Raw genomic sequence first — 16,996 nt, forward strand, 5'->3', positions numbered from 1 at the left:
ACACTGCATGGTTCAAAATTGGGAAGGGTGTATGCCAGGGATGTGTCCTGTCTCCATACCTTTTCAACCTGTATGCAGAGTAGATTATCTGGGAGGCTGGGCTTTATGAGGAGAAACCTATCTAGAGATGAAAAAAAAATCTTTACAATGAAAACTAAAAAAGAAACTACTGCAATAAACAATGAGACCTAAGTAAATGAGGCAATGTTACTTGTTCATGGATAGGAAGAGTCAATATAGTGAAAATTACAATCCTACCAAAAGCAATCCATGTTTACTACAATCCCAATACAGATACCAAATTCATTTTTAAAAAATAGAAAAGGTAATTAGCAAAATGAAGTAGGAGGCAAGTGCTCCGTGAACTCAAAATCTACTATACAGTTGTAATAACCAAAACAGCATCAAAACCCCAGAAATGGATCTCTATCTAAGGTCAACTGGTATTCATAAAAGAAACAAAACCTATCAAACAGGGAAATAACAACCTCTTCAACAAATGGTGCCGGAAAAACTGGGTTGCTACATGCAGAAAACTGAAGCAGAATTCACATCTCACAACATACACACACACAAAAACAAACAAACCCAGCTTAAGGTAGACACCATAAGAGACCAAATGGGACCAAGCTTAGAAGGCCTAGTCTATGGTATAGAGGCTGTCAAATACAACCAGAAGTACACAATCAGGAGAGGATAAAACTGATCATTTGGACCTTCTAAAGATTAAATCCCTAGGGACATCAAAAACTTTTCCAATAGGGTGAAAAGAAAGTCTGCTGACTGGGAAAAATCATTTGGCAATGTCATCTCAGACAAGGGTCTCATAACAGAAGTTTACAGAATTCTACAGGGCCTCTACAAAGAAAAGACTGGTAATTCAATAGCAAAATGGGCAAACGAACATGGAAAGACTTTTCCAGAGGAAAACGTTCAAATAGCCGACAGACATATAAATGCTAAAATCACTGACAATCAGAGAGATACAAATAAAAACCATAATGAGATACTATCTCATCCCAGTAGTAGTGGCAAAGTTTAGTAGGACAAGAAGCAATAAATGTTGGAGAGAATGTGGAGAGGTGGGAACTCTCATATACTGTTGGTGGAACTGTAAAATGGTACAAGCACTCTGGAAGGCAATTTAGCATTTCCTCAAAAAGCTGAACACAGAAATTCTGTATGATGCAGCTATTTCACTGCTAGGACTATATTCCAAGGAAATGAGATCTGAGACACAAACAGATTTGTATACCAATGTTCACAGCAGCGGTATTCACAATCACAGGAACATGGAAACAGCCAAATGTCCAACAACAAACTGATGTATTGAGGAACTGTAGTACATTTACATGATAGAATATTACACAGCACTCAAGAGCAATGATTTCAAAAAAATATTACATAACATGAGACAGACTGGGAAGCATTATGCTAAATAACTAACTCAGTCTCATAAGGACAACTACTGTATCAGACCATTATTGTAAATAATAGGAGGATTACTAACAAAATGTGTCTGATAGCCCAAGGGAAGTAAGGAAGGGAGCAGAAGGCATGAGGGAGGGCAGAGGAGGAAAGGACCGGGCCACAGAATTTGGTGAGTGGAGGGTGAAGAAAATGGGAAAGAACCATGGAAATGGGACCTGAAAAGACAGAGGAAATGTGGCCATAGATCAATGGCGATTAAATTTATAAACACGATGTATGGAAATGATTGTATAAAAGACAATGTGAATGAAGAAATTGTACAACAGAGGTCCCAGCAAAACAGAGCTGAGGACCAACTGCACATCCAGCCCTTCCACCACCCAATGGCACCTCATCCCACTGGTGGCTACCATTCCTCAGCACAGAACCAGTGAAATAGCTTCAAGATCTCAGACCACGGCAGTCATGGTAAAGGGGGCGGTAAAAGGGGAGAACAGTAGGAGCTGACTTTTGAGGACAGCAAATACAAGTAAGCACCAGCTCAATTTCCAAAGCTATACTGTACCTTAAGAGAGAAACAATTACCTGAGTAAATTAAGACATGGAAGCTATCTTCAATCCTCTCCTCAAGACTACAAAGGAAACAAAATGCTTAAAACTAGCCAGAACAGAATGTTATGCTTCCATTTTGCTTTAGCTAAGATGACTTAAGGTCTCCAGACCTGGAAAGCACCTCATTTCTAGGAACTCTAAATTTCTTGGCAGCAGTGGGGTCTTGGAATTCCTTGTATCGCTATGGGAATGGCTGAGAAAAGCTAAGCAAGCACACATTAAGTCAGAAAGTCAGCATGATATAGCCAAGCATCCTCAAACCTCAGCCATGTGAGACATGTGCATTCCTCATGGAAGGCACAATGAGCCACCGCACAGAGCAGGGAGGTTGGGGGACACCGCTGCTCCAAGGGCATGTGCTGCTTGCTACTTCTGATATCTGTCATCAGTCCACTCCACAGTAACTTCACGTGTCTCAGAACTGTGCTCCACAGGGCTGTCAATGTCTGTTTTCTCAGAAGTAGATGACCAAACCCCTTTTCAGTGTACCTCTGAGTGAGTTCAAACTGTCAACCTTCTGTCTAATGGTCAGGTCCTTAATCATTTGTGCCACCCAAGAACTTTGAGGGAATGTTAATGAAGGTCAAGGGTGGTATTAAAAATATTTAAGGATTAAGGGCTTAATTTAATTACAAAGTGCTTTTTCCAGATCAAAACATGCCCCTTTGTCAGCCAGGATAATAGCATTTCCCACCCATACCCAGTGGGAAAAGTAGTATCATTATCCACATTAAAGTTATAGAACCTAGCACAGAGCTGGTAGACAGCTCTATAAGCTTCTTCCCCACCCTCTGTGACTCCTGGCCAGTGCCACCAGGAAGAGACAATAGTTATAAAATATGCTTTAGAAAAGGGACATCTGTTATACTTCCTGGATCCGGAAAGTAGGTTTTAGATAGAAGGCATATTACATCATATTTACAAGCAGGCTGTAACATTTCCACTCTAATCACACACACTGTCATTCAATTGTAGGGTTATTGGCAGCCTCTACCAAGTTAGCCCTCCCATAGCAACTCCATGTACAGCTGAACAGAGCACTGTCCCATTCCACAATCAAACCACTACGATAGAAGGTTTCCACTGCTCACTTACAGAAGTAAACCCCTGGTATTTCTTCCTAATACAGCTTTGTTAGGAAGGCCCACTGAAAACTGTTCTGCACCATAAAGCTCCACTGAGAAACAAGCTAAGCATGGGGACACTGGCAGGAATCATTCCCACGTCTCCCACAAAGACGTGTGACTTCTTCCACTGACCCACCACTGCCCAACCCAGAAAGGCTCCCTGGCGGCCAGCACAGAGTTAGCTCTCACTCTAGGGAGCAGATGCCTCCTCCAGGAGATGCCACTGTCTGCACCTCCAGCCTCCGTCTGAGGTAAACACAGTCCCGAACCTATCTCAGCTGCAGATCCAGACTTGTTGCTCAAAAATCAAAACCAAGTGACATATTTTAGTTCAGAAGCTTAAAAGAAAATTCTAGAATTGAGAGCTGGACTGTTGAAGACATGTGATAATGCTAATTCTGAAAACTCAGTGTATTCATAAAATGATCAAATCTTCTAGAGTACGGCAACATTTTCCATCTTCCTCTATCTGCTTACACAGTGCATGCAATGCACTTTACCATGTGTATTTCATGTTTTTATTTGTTCAAAAATCAGTCATACTGCCTATTCTTCACAGTGAGTGCCATTCTAAAAAGTCCAAGCTGACATTTAAAGATACTCACAGAAGCACCCAAGAAGAAAATAGCCCAACTGCTGCAGCCAACTGACAATCTGTTTAAAACTCAAGCAACTGATGTTGTAATGCTTGGAATGCCTTCTGTGCCTCCCTGCACACGAACATCCACGTCTCCATGTACACACACCCACAGACTCACACACCTCCAAGTACATGCACTTACACATCTACACCTCCACACACACACGCACAGACTCACACACCTCCACCTCCAAATACATGCACTCACACTCACACATCTGCACCTCCATACACACACAGACTCACATACCTCCACCTCCAAGTGCATGCACTCACACGTCTACACCTTTATCCACACAACCTCACACTCAAACATCTACACCTCCACCTACACCTCCCCCCACACTCATATCTATACCTCCATGCATGCACACACTCACACATCTACACCTCCACGAACAAGCACTCACACATTTCTACACCTCCATGTACATGTACTCACACTCACACATTTGCACCTCCATGCACATGTACTCACATTCACACATCTATACTTTCATGTACAAACCCTCACACTCTCCATCTATACCTCCATGTTCACATCCTCCCATCATACATTTATACCTCCATGTATACACACTCACATTTACACCTCCATGTACATGCACTCACACTCATATTTACACCTCCATGTATATTCCCTCACACTCACACTCACACTCACACTCACAATCACACTCACATATCCCCACCTCCATGTACACACCCTCACACTCAGTCACACATCTACACCTCCATGTACATGCACTCATACGTGCACATTTACACCTCTATGCACATGCACTCACCCTCACACATTTACATCTCTATGCACACACCCTCACATTCACATCTACATCTCCATGCAGACACACTCACACTCAGACATCTGGAGGTACACACTCTCACACTCATACACCTATACTTCCAAGTATATGCATTTACACACCTAAACTTGCACACACAACCACACACCTACACATGCACATACTCACACTCCTGCACCTCCAGATATACACACTCACATTCCCACGCACCTACACATACACACAATCACAGACCTATATGTACAACCTCACACACAAAAATGTACACACACCTAATCGTGGACACACTGACATGTACACTCACATACCTACATCTCATGTATTCATTCACACTCATATATACCTACACATACATGCAATCACACACCTATAGGTGCACACACATACATGTTCACACACCGACACCTCTATATATACACACGCACCCCTGCACATATATTTATACACTCACTCTCCTATACCTCCATGTACACAATCACTCACCAACACATATACACATTCAGCATTCACACACCTACACGTACACACTCACCTACATGGACTCACACTCACATATTCATTTCCAGCCTCTCAGACACAATATAAACCATATGCCACAGCTGCTTTTCTCAGTGAGTTTTCTAGACGTATTGTGACAGTCATGAGGCTAATGAGATTTCAAATGCCACTCTAGTTTCAAATTTGTTTTCTTCCTGTGATTATTGTCAAAAAGTAGGGACAAAATTTACATGATCAATGGCCTCCTTCCACATCTTGTTCCAAATAGCAGGGTCCTGATGTGGCAGCTGGAGCACAGACTCTGATGCTGGAGAGAGGCAGGTCATAAGCTGGGAGGCCATGAGCACACTGCCTGGCACCACTGAGGCTTAGACATAGTGTCGCCCAGGCTGCCTGTTCCAAGAGGAGAAACACAATAGTTCAGAACCAGCCTCTCCAGAAAAACATCAACCTGGAATTCGAGTGCAAAACCAGCAAGAGGCACATCAGCATGCCTGCGCCAAGGCGTGAGCACAAAATCTGAGCAGCCCAGCAGGAAAGGCACTGTTTCAGATAGCAACGAGTCTTTAAATTAATCCAATTTGAAAAGCACCTAAATGCAGGACATGCTTCATGCAGAATCTCCTGGGTGTGCAATAACTCACTGAATCAGTATCCTCATGTCCAGGCTGGCTCGGCACCAGTTCCCTAAGCAGGCAGCAGTCTGTTTGTTTCTGCCATTCTTATGACAAAAGAAATGCACGGGGTGGGGGAGTGTTCCAAAGTCAGTAAATTCCCCCCCCCATAAACAATTGTTTTTAAACACTGGAAGGAATAGACTACTTCAGTAATTATCTTTGACTTACGATGATTAGGAAGATTACATTATTCATGGTTTTTCCATGTTTTCCACAATATGCATACATTTGTCAGAAAAACTGGATGTCTAAGCTGTTTTGAAGAAAAAGAGAAATAAATGTTAAACCACCTCTGTACACGGCCTCGCATTCACATACACGTAAATGTTAATTACTCCTGTTCCCTGGCTCTGTCCCTTTACTAAAGGAGGCAGAGTGGGGGCTGTGAGGAGGAGGAGGAAGGATCAGGTAAGGTGTCCATATGTTGTCACTCTGCAACAAGTTAAGGAGCTGAACAGAAGATTTCAAAATGCAGCTCAGAAAAGACAGAGCAAAGTATTACAATGAAATGTGAAAAGAGCTGAGGACAGAAAATCAAAAGGGAAGAACTTGTTCAGTATTTCTTAAGATGTAAGAACAAAAGAACAAATTCAAGCCTTAAGTTGCAATATTTAAAGATGTTATGGACAGAATATTGAATAATCCAGGAAGCTTCAAAAAGAATTGGCTGACCTAGAAGAATTTCATGAAACAACATATGACCAAGAGGCAATGGTGATAAAAGAGGAAGTTCACACTGCTCTGAGGAACTGGCAAAAAACCAAGGCCCCAGGAATCAATGGAAAACCAATGGACATATTTCAATAAACAGATGAAACCCCTGACATGCTCTTCAGGCTGTACCAAGAAATCTGGAGGACAACTACCTGGTCAACTCACTGGAAAAGATCCATATTTATTCCCATCCCCAAAAAAGGTGATCCAACAGAGTGTATGAGTTTTCAAACAATATCACTAATATCACATGCAAGCAAAATCCTGCTGAAGGTTATCCAAAAACGAGTGGAACCGTACATTGACAAAAAACTGCCAGAAGTGCAAACTGGGCTTAGAAGAGGCCATGACACTAGGGACATCTTAGCCAACATCAGATGGGCAAAAATGCATTTGACTATGCGGATCACAACAAATTATGGTTAACCTTTAGAAGAATGGGAATCTCAGAACATCTAGTTGTGCGCAGGCAAAATCTAACGTGGACAGCAAGCAGACCTCAGAACACAGCATGGAAACACAGTGTAGTTCAAAATCAGGAAAGGAGTGCATAAAGGATGCATCTTGTCTCCATATCTTTTCATACATGGGAGAGATCATTCAGGAGGCTGGATTTATGAAAAGGAATGTAGCATCAGGATTGCAGGAAGACTCATCAACAACTTGCGTTATTCAGATGACACAACCTTGCTTTCCAAAACCAAGGAGGGCCTGAAATATTTGCTGCGGAAGGTCAAAGACTGTAGTCTCCAATATAGATTGAATTTAACATCAAGAAAACAAAGATTCTCACCACTGGGCCAACTGGCAGTACCATAATAGATGGAGAAGAGATTGAAATTGTTCTTCTTTCTCCATACCTTTTTAATCTATATTCAGAACAGATCATTCAGGACTCTAGGTTTTATGAAGAAGAATATGGCATCAGGATTGGAGGAAGACTCATCAACAATCTGTATTATGCAGATGACAGCTTTGTTTACTGAATCCTAGGAAGACCTGAATGAAGCATTTGCTACAGAAGGTCAAGAACTGCCGTCTTCAATATGGACTGCATCTCAACAAAAGAAAACAAAGATTCTCATCAGCAGGTCAATTGGTAGCAACATGACAGATGGAGAAAAGAAAGAGGTTGTTAACAATTTCATCTTCTTACTCTGATCCACAATCAACACTCGTGGTACCAGCAGCCAGGAAATCAAAAGATGAGTTTCACTGCAGAAAGTCTGCTGTCAGGGACCTCTCCAGAGTGCTAAGAAGCAATGGTGTCAGTCTGAAGACTGAGGTAAGCCTGATCCAGGACATGGTCTTCTCAATTGCTTGCTATTCGTCTGAAAGCTGGATAATGACTAAGGATGACAGAAGAAGAGTTGGTGCCTTTGAGTTGTGGTGCTGTAGAAGAGTATTGAACATACCATGCACTGCCAAGAGAGCAAACAGATCTGTCCTGGAGAGGGCGAAACAAGATTGCTCCTTGGAGGCAAGGATTTGGAAACATACTTTTGGCATGTTATCAAAAGGGATCAATCATTGAGAAAAACATCATGCATGGAAGGGTGGTAGGACAGCTTGGAATAGAAAGACACCGAATGAGAGGGATTTATATAGTGACTGTGACAATGGGATCAGGTGTGTCAGAGATAATGAGATTGGCTCAGGGTAGGGTAGAAGTTCAGAGCTATTGTCCATAGGGTCACTATGAGTCATTGTCAACTTGACGGAACATAACAAAATCAAACACAGGTGTATACATAATATGTATGTGGTGATATACATATACACATACTATACATTTATGTGTAAACAATTATGTATGTCCCTCTTTTTAATACAAAGGATAGTGTCTTGCTCTTATGATTAGATGGTGTATTTTGAAGGTCTTTTCACACTGGTGACCACTGAGCTGTTCAGGCATTCTTTTTAACAACTAGATCCATTATATGGAAGTGTAGTGACAGCTATAACCAGCTCCCATTGCTGTTAAAAGATAGTTTCAAATCTCTTGGAACAAACAATGCTGATGAACAACTCTAGCACACGTGGACTTTCACAATGTTTACGCTTATTCACAATACAAACTCCTAAGAGTGGAAATATTGAATCAAAGTGTGGGTCTATTTTATGTTGACAGGAGGGTTCAGTCTTTGGGAAAAAAGACATCATGCTGGGGAAGGTGAAGCATCAGAGAAAGAGAATGACCCTCCACAAGGTAGACTGAAACTGTGCCAATACAATGGGCTCAAGCACATCAGAGACAGTGAGGACAGTGCGGCACAGGGCAAGCTTCTGATCTGTCGTTCATAGGGTCACTATGAGTCACAGTCAACTCGATGGCACCAAACCACAACACGCCTTGATGGATACTATCAAGTGTTCTCTACAGAAATTATACCAATTAACTCCCATATAGATGAGCTCATAGGGAGCTCTGGTGGCCTAGTGGTAAGAAACTGCACTGCAATTCTAAAGATGTGGTTCAAATCCACCAGCTACTCTGCAAAAGGACAAATAATTTCCTCCTGAGAAATTCACAGTCTCTGTAAACCCACTGAAGGGATTTCTGACCAGCTGTGGGTCAGTTCCAACTCAACGGCACGTAACAACAGGGAGAGATGTTGGAATTCTGGCAGCTTAGTGGGTAAAATGATGAACTGTCAACCTAAAAGTACATAGTTCAAATTTACCAGTTTCTCCTTTCTGAAAAAGAAAGATGGGCAACCTTCTCCCATGTGATTTACAGCCTCTGGAAACGTACTGGGGGACCAGCTATGAATCATTTCTGACTCACTAACAATGCGTAAATGAGTTAGATATGCAAGAGATACTTTTACTGCACCCTTGACAATGTAGCACACTGTATATTCTGTTCACCAAGTTCTTTTATTTCTTCCAGTTTAAGTGAAAAAATAGTATCTCATTGATATTTTAATTTATGCTTACCAAATGTTCTGTTTTAAAAGGAACACCATCACTTAAAACAATATCATCTAAGGGGCATAAGAAATTCAATGAATGAAACACTGAATTTGTTAAGAGGCAAAGGATATAAAATCCAAGGTATGGCATTGCTTACAGAGAGTTTTATTAAATGCAAATGGCCAATAAAATGAACTATCTAATTATATTGCCCAACCTCTTCCACAAACTAATTCCAAATGTTGACATACACCTAAGATTTATGAAAACTCTGTGTGGGTTCTTCCACACAAAGGGAAGCACCCTGTTTAAAGGTCAACTACTCAGAAATATCAACACCATATTGAGATCCACTTTTTAAAAAACGATTTAATTTTTTTCACTGTTGCACATTTTTCCCTCTCCCCATCCTTCCCTGTAATGCACCCCTTGTTTCAGATTGTTGTAATACGTATAATGCCTAATCATATATTACTTTCAGACAGGTCTTCCCCTCATGTGATCTAAGGCAGTGTTCATTATCTACCCACCCTTTTCCCATCCTATCCCCAAGCGGCCCCAGGTACATCCTATTTTATAACAGCAGGGTTATGCAGTATTTGTCCTTTTGTGACTGGGATATTTCATTCAGCATAACATTTTCCAGGTTCCCCCATGTTGTGTAATGTTTATGAGTCCATTGTTTTTAAATGCTGAATAATATTCCATCGTGTGAATGCACCATAGTTTTGAGAGCCATTTTCATACAATCTGAATTGACTGGACTTAACTGGATGAAAAAAAAGATGGGGAAATTGAGGGCAAAAAAAGTTGTTGTTTCTCTGATAAATATGAGGTTGTCATGAGTTGAAATTGACTTGACAGCAACTAATTGGTTGTTTGGAGGGCTTTTTATTGCACACCAGGATCTGTGAAAAGAGTTAATGTACAAGTGTTTCTTCATCTATCCAATCACATGCCATAGAGCACAAGTAAATACATTCTGGAATTTGAAATCAATAAGCTCAATGAGGATCAAAACCAGTAGTAGGACAAAGAACTTGTTCAGCTCAAGATTCTTGGAAAGGTCCTGACTATTTCACATCTGAACATTTCCACTCCATAAAGACAAAGACACTCCACTAAATGATCTTCTAACTGTGGATCACAATAAACTGTGGCTGACTCTGAGAAAAATGGAAATCCCAGAACACTTGATTGCTTATGCGAAATCTATCGTTGGACGAGGAGGAAGTCGTCAAAACAGAGCAATGAAACACTGCTTGGTTTAAAATCGGGATGGTTTTATGCCAGGGATACAGAATTAGCATGTGTCCTATTACCAAACCTTTTCAATCTCTATGTGGAACAGAACATCAGGAAGGCTGGACTCTACGACAAGGAATGTGGCATTAGGATTTGAAGAAGATTCATCAACAACCTGCATTATGCAAATGACACAATTTTGCTTGCAGAAACTGAGGAGGAGCTGAAGCACTTGCTGCAGAAGGTAAAAAACTGCAGCCTTCAGTATAAATTGAAGCTCAACATCAAGAGGGGAAAAAATTCTCACCACTGAGCCAATTGGCAGCATCATGATGATTGGTGAATAGATTGGGACTGTTAACAGCTTTAGTTTGCTTGGCTTCACAACCAATACTCTTAGTACAAGCAGCCAGGAAATCAAAAGGCAAACTGCCTTGGGAAAGTTAGCTGTCAGGAACATTTCCAGAGTACTGAAGAGCAACAATGTCTGTCTGGAGACTAAGGTGTGCCTGATCCAAGGCATGGTCTTTGCAAATACATGCTATGTATCAGAAGGATGGACAATGACTAGGGATGATAGAAGGAGAATTGATGCCTTTGATCTGTGGTGTTGAAGAAGAGTACTGAATACACCATGGACTACTAAAAGAACAAACAGGTTTGTCCTAGAGAGGGTGAAATAAGGCTGCTCCTTGGAAGGAAGGATTCTGAAGCTTCGTCTGATATACTTTGGACATGTTGCAAGGAGGTTACCAGTCCTTGGAGGGGGACGTCATGTTTGGAAGGGTGGAGGGACAATACAGGAGAGGAAGACCCTCTATGGAGATGGATTGATTCAGTGATGGGAGGTAGGTGTGTCAGAGAAAGTGATACTGGCACAAGACAGAGCATGGTTTAGGGATATTGTACATATTGTTGCTATGAGTCACAGGTGACTCGACAGCACATAACAACAATAACAACAATCACAACTGTCTTATTCATTAAACATAGAAATTCCACAAGACCAAAAACCAAACACTAAATAAAACAAGAAGGTAATAGAGAAAAAACTCTCAAGAAACAAAACAGAATACATAAAGAGTGAGAACTATGATGTTTGCCATGCACCGTTTCTATTTGTGAATTAATTATTTATTCACTTACTAAGTATTTTTTTCTTCTAGACATTTCATTATACTCAGCTATTTTCTACTGCCTGCTATAAAGTTTTTCCTCTGCTTATTAGGTTGTTGTTGTTGTTGTTATTGCTGCTGCTAGTTGTCGTTGAGTTGAACACGACTCACAGCTACCCCATAAACAACAGATCACTGTCCTATCCTGTGTCATCCTCACAATCTCTGACACGCTTAAGGCCATTGCTGCTGTCAATGTGTAAATCCATCTGAGGATCTTCCTCTCTTCCACCATCCCACCAGAAAGAGTGAACCAAGAGAAAAGTTAAAACTCCAGCAGTTATTCACGCTCAGGTGCACTGTTGTTGCTAGTTGCTAGCTAGTCTGTTCCAAAGCATAGCGACTTTAAATGCAACAGAATGAGACACTGCTTGGTCTCATGCCATCTCACAGTCATCTGGCATCACCTGACACTTACATCTGACAGTCATCCGCCATCTGACAGTAAGCTCAACTCCACAGTTGTGTCTTTTCAACTTAGAGACATCATCTCCCAGGACTCAGGAAACAAGCATTCCATTGTGATCCAGAGGCTCTCACTGGCTAATTTTCAGAAGCAGAACACCAAGTCTTTCTTCCAAGCCTACCTTAGTTGGAGTTCCACTGAAATCTATCCATTAAGTGTGGGCTTGCTGTAATTTGAAGCATTAGTGGTATAGATCCCAGCATAATAGTAATAGACAAGTCACTACAGTACAACAAATGGATAGGTATGTGGAGACCCACTTAAGGAGCAATTGTACAAGGCTGTGCTGGGATGGAAGAGCAGAAAGGGAAAAAACTGAAACTAGAACCCAAGAAAATCTGCAGATTCTACTTATTCATAACTGAACTGCAAGGTCATTAACCCACACATACTTTTTAAAACTCAGGTCACTTGCCTCTGACTTTTGATGTCCCGCCACTGAGCTTAGCCTTCCTGCTCTTTATTTCTTGGTTCCTAGCTCTGGACCCCTGATCCCAGACCCCTAGCCTGGAGCATATTCAGGTAGCTAGGACCTGGCACATTTGGTGCCCTGAATCATATTCTCTTGATCTCTACCCTAATTTCCACCATGTCCGGATGGACCATTCTATATTCACTTCATTGTGTCAGCATGTGGCACCTGTCAAAATCCTCACCTGCCTAGAGACTTCCTCAAGACCACAGACCAGAAGTTAAGATGCATAGCCCCATGTCCATGTGCCACAGGCAAAAGAGCTAACAAGGCCCAGGCTGCCAATGCTTTCCATCTTTTAGGACACAATTCTGAAGATTTTTCAATAGATTCTAGTAGAAATGAGACCTCTGTGCTCATAGCAATGGCCTCAAAAGTTCATTCTTCTCAATGCATAACCTGGACAAGATAAATTGACAAACAAGATCTTCTAAAACAAAACCTTTTTGTAATAGAGTAAGAAGAAAGCCTACTGAGAGGGAAAGAAAAATTTGGCCAATGCCATCTCAGACAAAGGTCTCTCACATAAGTTTACAGAATACTGCAAGCCCTGCACAAAGACAAGACTGATAATGCAATCACAAAATGAGGAAAAGATATGGAAAGATTCGTCACAAAGGAAGACATTCATAAGGCCAACGAACATATGAGAAAAAAATAATCATTGGCAATCAGAGAGAGACAAACCAAAGAAATATTGAGATACCATCTCATCACAGTAACAGTAGCAAAGTGGAAACAGGACAAAACAAAAAACCACCAAACCTACACCAGGACACCAAACAATAATTGCTGGAGAGGATGCAAAGATATTGGACCTCTTATAAACTGCTGGTGGAATTATAAAAAAGTATGGTACAACCACTCTGGAAAGCAGTTTGCCTTTTCCTCAAAAATCTGAACATAAATATTCCATATGTCCTATCTATTCCCCTACTAGTAATATCTCAAGGAAATGAGAATTAAGACACAAATAGAGATATGTACACCTATGTTCATAGCAGTGTTATTCATAATAGCAAGAAAACTGAAACAGCCCAAATGTCCACCAACAAACTAATGGATTTAAAAAAATTGTGGTACATTTATAAAATGGAATACTATGCAGCATTAAAGAACAATTATTTCTCCCATGTTAAATAGAAATACTACGTTGTGTATTATGCCGAATGAAATAATGCACTTATAAGGGCAAATACTGTATAACACCACTACTGTGAAAACAGGAGGCTTAACTGAGCAAGATGTGCATTAATGTTCAAAGGAGGAACTGGAAAAGGGGAAATTAGTGGGAAAGGGGGAAGGGTGGAAACCACTAGGACAGCAGAGATTAGTGGGCAGATGAGGGGGTGAAGGGATAGGGCTGATGAGGGGGTGAAAGGATAGGTAAGACTCAATGGGGACTGGAAAAGATGAGGTAATTATAGGTATAGATCAACGTTTTGTTGTTTTTAGGTGCTGTCAAGAACGACTCATAGCAACCCTATGAACAACAGATCTGAACGCTGTCTTGTCCTTTGCCAACTTCACACTTCTTGACACACTAGAACCCACTGTGGCAGTCCCTCTGGCAATCCACTTGGTTGAGGGTATTCCTCTCTTTCATTGAACAAATACATATTCTCGACTCCTTACAGGTCACAATCCTCATGTAAATGTCCCTGGGCTCAGGTAGTCCATGTGAGTGAGTGTCAGGGTTCAAGGACAGCAAAGGCCCCTTTGTGCCCTGTATTCAGAAACATCAACACTCATGGTTTTTATAAAAAATAGAAATCACTGCATGATGCAAACTTTCCCAATTTCTAAGTGTCAACAACTTTAAATTTACTGATAATGTTGTGCAGACAACAGCACCATCTTCAAGATTCCAGTTTGAAATGTTTGCACAAATTACCAGGGAGACCTGGAGGAGGAGGACTGACCAAAGCAAGAAGCACTTACTAAACAGGGTGACAAAGGTGCTAAGAGGGTATTTGTAGGAAGAAAGGTGCTCTCGCAAAGGCACCCACATCCTCATTTCTGGGCCACTAACGTGTCAGATTGCATGGTAAAAGGAATAAAGGCTCCAGATGGAATGGAAAGCTCCTTAGGGCTGATCCTCCTTATGGTGGGAAGGTTATCCTAGATTATCCAGGTGGACACAGTGTGACCAGGAGGATTTTTATAAGTGAAAGAAAGAGGCACAGGAGTAAAAAATTAGAGATATTTGAAGACGTGGCTTTGAAGATGGTGTAAGGGCCCACAAACCAAGGAATGAAGGTGCCTTCTAGAAGCTGAAAAAAGCAAGCTTAGTCTCCCCTGGGGCTTTCAGAAGGAATACAGCTCTGTCAGCATCTTGATGTTCAGCCCTGTAAGATACATTTCAGACTTCTGAGCTCCAGAAATATAAATAATAGATTAGCTTTAAGCCGCCAGGCTCACTGTAATTTGTCAGAGTAGCAACAGGAAATGAATCATGATTAAATCTAGTATGCAAGTGGAGACCACAAAGGTCAGCCGTCTTGGAGGATAATGGGTATCAGGTAAAACTAGCCAGAGATGATGACATTTCACTGAATCCTTATGGATATTCTAGAGCTTGGCTTAGGAGTTCCACAGAGAGAAAGAAGCATATACCAAGATGCTGTGGTAACTACTCAAGAAACTGTAAAATAAAACAAGAATAAGTCCAAATTCTCAAAATTCCACAAGCTCTCTACCAATCATTTTAGGAATTCTATTATCTGACTTCTTTCATTTCACAAACCACAGATAATAGATCTGGAAAGGTTGAGTTCTTGTTGTATTTTATTGCTGTCGAGTTGAACAAAACTCACAGTGACCCTAAGAAAAAAAGGCCTGAAGCCTTTCTATAGTTATTGTTGTTTCTCCAAGTTCATAGAGTTTCCAGAGGTTTGTGCTTTAGGAAGTGATGCCACTCCTGCTTCCAAACCTGTCTTAACTGGGGTCTCCACCAAACACTGTCCACGATGGGCAGCCATTATGGAATTTGATCCCCCAATGGCACAAGGTTCAGCATCACAGCAAACCCAGATTTCCTCAGTGCAGCAAATTGACAGAGGAATGCTGTACAACTTAGAATAATGTTCCTCCAAAGTAAAATAACACTAGACCTATATATATATATATATATATAAACAAAAGGCTTGAAGCCATTCTACAATTATTGTCATGTCTCCAAGTTCAGTATCCACAGACATGTGGTTTAGGAAGTGGATGCCACTCCTGCTTCCAAACTTGAATCAATTTGGGAGCTCCACCAAACACTGCCCACAATGGGTAGCCATTATTGTGTTTGGCACACCTATGGCACAGTTGTTCCTTTATGGCATTTGAGATCCAAATGGCACAAGATTCAGTGTCACAGCAAACCCAGATTACCTCATCACAGCAAACTGACTAGAGTGATGCATGACTTAGAACATTCCTCCAAAATATAGTAACAAGGGATTAAAATATAATCCCTCAGGCCCAACTTTTAAATAGAAGGCTCCTCCAGGATGTCGTTAACTCTAAAACACGAGGCTTAAATAAGAATAACCAAACAATCCACACAGATCCTCAACCAAAACAAGAGCACCATCTTACAGAGTCCAGTCACTTCATCCAACTCCAAACTGGAGACAAGGCTTTGGCGTTTATGTTCTTGTTAAGTGCCATCTAGTATAAACCCTATAAACAAAAGAACTTTTGTCCTTCTTCTAAGTTCACAGTTTCCACAGGCATGTTTTAGGAAGTGGATGCCACTCCTGCTTCCAAGCCTGCCTTAATCAGTGAGTTCGACCAAACATTGTCAACCATGTGTAACCATTATGGCATTATGGCACACCATTCGTTTTCATGGCAATCCAAAGTTACCTCAATACAGAGAAATGATAGAACAGTGTTACCACTTAGGAGAATGTTTATTTTAAAGACAATTAAAACCAGGCTCAAGGGCTACAGGCCCGAGGGCCCAAATGAATTTTCAAAGACCCCAAGCCTGCACCCTGGGCTCTCAATGGTTCCAACAAGAGGCTTCTAGCTAACCAAAAGCTCCAGAGCCAGTCCCAGCCAACACAGAGAAGAAAAAATAACAAATCAAACTTCCCCCTCCCAGGCCACATGAGTTTCCAAAGGGAAAGGTTGAGAAGCTCACAAAATCACAAAGTCCTGAATTTCATTTCTTATTTGTAAGATGAGAAAGCAAGGTGAGTTATAAGCATATCTATGACCAC

This window comes from Elephantulus edwardii, unplaced genomic scaffold (genome assembly GCF_000299155.1).
Source record: "Elephantulus edwardii isolate Elephantulus edwardi_28Jun2011 unplaced genomic scaffold, EleEdw1.0 scaffold00353, whole genome shotgun sequence".
NCBI classification, from domain to species: Eukaryota; Metazoa; Chordata; class Mammalia; order Macroscelidea; family Macroscelididae; genus Elephantulus; species Elephantulus edwardii.